At 41.3% G+C, this 5,236-nt stretch overlaps 1 long non-coding RNA gene across 1 annotated transcript; it reads right to left on the minus strand.

Moving 5' to 3' along the window:
* Nucleotides 1–1,408: 1,408 nt before the first annotated feature.
* LOC109866619 (uncharacterized) lies at nt 1,409–4,907 on the minus strand. Its single transcript, XR_002251707.2, has 6 exons — nt 4,103–4,907; nt 3,228–3,570; nt 2,879–2,932; nt 2,593–2,673; nt 2,360–2,434; nt 1,409–1,787 (listed from the first exon to the last, which is right to left on the minus strand). It is a non-coding gene; the product is annotated as an uncharacterized LOC109866619 (long non-coding RNA).
* Nucleotides 4,908–5,236: the final 329 nt, after the last annotated feature.

Below are 5,236 nucleotides of genomic sequence, written 5' to 3' on the forward strand. Positions count from 1 at the left end.
GGATTCATCCGTGAAGAGCACACTTTTCCAGCGTGCCAGTGGCCATCGAAGGTGAGTATTTGCCCTCTGAAGTCAGTTATGACACCAAATTGCAGTCAGGTCAAGGACAACGAGCACGCAGATGAGCTTCGTGGAGACGGTTTGACAGTTTGTGCAGAAATCCTTTGTTTGTGCAAACCCACAGTTTCTTCAGCTGTCCGGGTGGCTGGTCTCAGACGATCCCGCAAGTGAAGGAGTGGGATGTAGAGGTCCTGGGCTGGCGTGGTTACAGGTGGTCTGCGGTTTTGAGGCCGGTTGGACATGCTGCCAATTTCTGAAAAACGATCTTGGAGGCGGCTTATGGTTGAGAAATGAACAATCAATTCTCTGGCAACAGCACTGGTGGACATTCCTGCAGTCAGCATGGAATTCCCTAAAAACCTGAGGCACCTGTTACATTGTGTTGTGTGACAAAACTGCACATTTTTTAATTGTATTGTCCCCAGCACAAGGTGTACCTGTGTAATGATCATGCTGTTTAATCAGCTTCTTGATATGCTGCACCTGTCAGGTGGATGAATTATCTTGGAAAAGGAGAAAATGCACACTAACAGGGATGTAAACAAATCTGTGCACAACAATTTCTGTGATCTTTTATTTCAGCTCATGAAACATGGGACCAACACTTAATTAACATGTTGCATTTATATTTGAGTTCAGTGTATTAATCTAGACCTGTAAGGAAGCCAGAGACCTGTGCAACCTACTGGATTCCTATAGATTCCAATTGAATCATATTGCCTGTTATAGTCAGTGATGAACAACACCACGTACTTTAAGAAACAACAGAGAGAGGCCGCTCATGTTTGTACCAATCTTATAATTTATTTAAATATATTTCATGTTTTTGATATATATTTTTTAACACCAAGTTAATATACGTCAAACACTTTCATTTATGGTTGTTATGTGGATTCCTTTTATGCTTTTTACAATATGTACATATTGCACTCAGGTTAGAATGTTTATACATACTGTATGTATACAGAGGAAAACATATGACAACTTGAATATATAAATATACTATGTACCACACTCAAGACTCACAGGAGGGTTTCTTCTTACACACAACTTCTGACTGCAACCAGTGCCTAATATATAGTGTCTCTTGTTTTAATACATGTCTTACAAAGACAAAAGGCAAGGAAATTGTCACGCAGTTAATAATTGAATCATACGTTTCATTGTGGTCACAGGTAGGTGAGAGAATGTCCGAGATAGCCTTATATCCACTAATAGGTAGTGCTGCTGATAAAGGTATGACGCCGAACCACAACAGAAATACAACCTAAAAATGCATGTCGCAACCCAACCAAAGGATTTGATTGATTTCAATTGTTGTTGTTGGTTGTTTTTTTTGTTTTTTTTTGGGGGGGGGGGGGTTAAAAACAAACAAAAGCAATCCCTTTTCTCTTTTGGTAAAAACCAAGAAAGAAAGAAGAAAGTAGAGTTTGTCCAGCCAGCAGGACAATAATAACCCCGAAATCTGTGGTTGCTGCCATGTTTTCCCCCTTCACCTTCTGTATCTTCTGTATAGTCTCTTGTCAAGACCCGCAGTGACCACAGACTGTCGGGTCCAGGCAGGCCTGTGGGTGGTAATCCATGCCTTTGTAAAATAGTGAACTCTGGTGACGGACACTGCGTAATGGTGGACGTGACTGGTTCCACTGTGTTTGGTTTCCCTGTTGTTGTCTAAGGCACTTTTTTTCAGGGCTCTGTCTTCTGGACAGCTCTGGTTTGGCTTCAACCTGCGAGAGAGAGGAAGTGAAATTTAGTGCTCTCTCGTACTTGGCAGCGCCCAGAAATTCTTTCCTCTCCAAAAGTACCATGAAAAATGGAGAAAGAAACATGATTTGTTACAGATCTGTATTTCATGCTGTGCTCCAAAAACTGTGTGGACACCGTGCATGGCACTGATTAGATCTACCTATAAGGCTGAGAAAGACATTTTAACATTACTTAACTTCTTCCTTTCAACTTAATGCTATGACTCTACGCAGTAAATTGAAACCATGTGAGGTGCAGTTCACCTTTACCAGGTGTTTTAGGTTACATTTCACTTTTGCAACAAGTATTTTTTGTGGGAAAAGTACTATTGATTTGTGTCAGGTTTAACAATGCATATTATTACACATGTAACAGGTGTATTTGATTAACACTTTCTGTTTGACCTGTGTAAAGCCCATTAGACTGTTATTAGTTTCACTGAATAGACAAGGACCTCCATAAACAAACATACACAATATTTAGGGCCCTGCGCTCTACCAGACCATGTGACCTGACTAGGAAAAACTCTTTAAAAAATGATATGCACACTTACTTGATTTCTGCTACCCTTCTGTACATCGTGGGCTCCCTGCTAAGCGTGTGAGAAGCCGTGCACATCTTTTGAAGTCTTAAAAGGAAAGAAAAGAAATAGAGGGATGAATGAATGAATGCCTGGGAGACAGTACTATGCCTCCCCTTATACATAACACGTGATGTGCCTATAAACACTGCTTTAAATCCAGGGAAAATGTATTCTTTGTCATATGAAGAGGTTGAGGAACTTACATGCAGGTATTGTGCAGTCTCTGGTGTTGTGATATAGTCTGTATACGTGCTTCCTGCATTTGGGATTGAAATACAGAGGACCTGAGGGAGAGAGAAAGCCTTTGAATTAAAGGCTCTCCCTTTCTTGTCCTTTACATCCTGACCCACCACACTCTAAATCTTTCCTCTCTCTCTCTCTCTCTCTCTCTCTCTCTCTCTCTCTCTCTCTCTCTCTCTCTCTCTCTCTCTCTCTCTCTCTCACACACACACACACACACACACACAGATCATATGATGTATATCTCACCTGTTAAGTGTTTTAAAAACTTTTCTTTCTTTCTGAGATCTCTAGGAAATATTTCTGAAAGACAAAAAAGAAGGCAGGGGGTGAGAACAGGAGATCAAAGTGTGTTTCTAACTGTAATTCGCTCTGGGTAAGAGCATCTGCTAAATGACTCAAATGTCAAATGTAAATCACTTTCTTAAGATTCAGCAACTTCAAAATTCCCCAGGCATAACATATTTGAATGATGTGCACCCAGTACCCTCATAGCGCGTTACATTCCGTGGTGGTCTTTTTACTCCACCACTTAAGACTGTTATACAACATATTTTTGAGTTCATGGTAACGCCCAGCTGTCAATGTGCGAACTCACCAATAATTTGATCGCCACTATCTGTTTTGAGGTTTCGTAAATCCCTTTTTGTCTCAACTGGGGATTCTCTCCTAGAAGTCGACTGTGATGCTGCGTTCGTGCCGTTCTCACCGCGGCTCTCCTCCACGTGCCTCACTATGTCTGCAATCCGCCTGAGTAGGCTCTTGTCGTTCCTCGCGACCGTGGGAGCCGTGGCTGGCGCGCTCTCCTCACAGTGGCTGGTAGTACTGCAGATCAGCAATATGAGTCCCATAACTACAGGCTTGCACAGTCCGCTCATTGCTACCGCGGGCTGAGGAAAGGGATCTCCCTCTCTGACGCTGCCGTGAGTTTAACGAGACCCCTGCAAGAGTTAAGACTTGGGGGTCATAAATGAAGCCCTCTGACGCACAGAACCATTACATTGTGTTCTTATCTTCAGCATTTCTCCAACATAAATTATTACATTATATAACCCCACATCTACCATGCCTATATATCCTGTCCTTTTAGACAGAGTATTTCAATGTTAGTCTACACCTGTTGTTGAAGAAGCATGTAAAATACAATTGTATTATACTATATATGACCTATTCACACCCATTCATGCAAGCAAATACGATATCTACTTTCTATAGGAGATTAACAGGCGACGAACCAACTTTCATTGATCAAATCGATCGATATTTGTTTATTCAAACAAAATAGACGGTCAACTTTGTAGGTTAGTTCCAAACAAGTTCACTTTTTCTTACAATTCCTTAAAGCAATTCCAATAGTTCTGCTTATGTTGGACAGTAATGTTGCCTTTATGAAATAAAGTGCTATAGTTAATCAGAATGCTGTCCACTTGAGAAAGTGTCAGAGAGAAGTCCGATGGAAAACTGTGAAATTACCTGCTTTGTCTCCGTTTCTAATATCCTCCAGTAAATCCGTCGATGTTTTAATGTCAACGCTATTGAACCGCGCCGGATAACTCAGTCTTCGGCACTGTTCTGCCCCATACCATTCCACGATTTAAAACACGACCACAGAGGAAAGGAGAGAATCATCAGTTTTTATAAGTGTATTTGGGCTGCAAGTGCGGTCATCTTCTGATCCTTCCTTGACCGACTTGATGGGAGAGAATGGAAAAGTAATTAAAAGGTCTGCTCCATATAGCCTAGAGGCTAACTTCTGTGTGCGCCTTGATGAAGTCTCAGGTTGTTTGCCAGGGTGCCACTCACTTTTTATTCTCGCTTTCATACGTAAGGAGCTGTCCCTCGAGGATCACCATGTCTTCAATTAGAATGGCGTTATGAACACTCGTAAATAGGAAATATCACTCAAATTTCCCGATCATCCGCTCTGCCTTGTCAATTTCTTTGCGCTCTCCCTTTTTCGTCACTCCACTTATAGCCTATTTGCAATACGCGCTTACCAGGAAGCTTTTTTTAATTGTTTCCTTGAACTGAAATTCCAAATGACTGATGTGAACGTTTGCAGATAACCGCATCTCGTCTTGAATATACTCATAATAACCTCCAATAACCTCGTCACTTTACAAATCAATAACAAATAAACGGAAAGACAATACAATTACCCACCATGACACAAGCTTTCGTAATTATTATATTATTTGCGTAATTCCAACATCGATTCATGAATAGGTGCTAACGGACTGAGAGGAACAAGTGAACTGAAGCCTTCGCCCCGTTTAAGATTCGTTTGGTTTACTTTCGTTGGTACAACTCCATCTAAGTAAAGCCTCATTGTGTAATTGGCTTGGTTTCACTGACCTGCCTCCCCCTGAACGCTCATAATTGGTTTCAATCTGTTGGATGGAATTTGAGATCTGTTAGATGATGACCAATAGCCTACTTATCAACTTGCTGCAAAACCTTCCCCTGTTTGAAACTTTCCCCATGTGTCTCTTTATTTGTGTTTATGGGGTCTTCATGACAGCCAGTAACACATGTTGCCAAGACTCCTTCGTTTATCGGATGTTCAAATGATAGCAGGCCCATATAACGATAATTGACACGATATCT

The sequence above is a fragment of the Oncorhynchus kisutch genome, linkage group LG21 (genome assembly GCF_002021735.2).
Source record: "Oncorhynchus kisutch isolate 150728-3 linkage group LG21, Okis_V2, whole genome shotgun sequence".
NCBI lineage: Eukaryota > Metazoa > Chordata > Actinopteri > Salmoniformes > Salmonidae > Oncorhynchus > Oncorhynchus kisutch.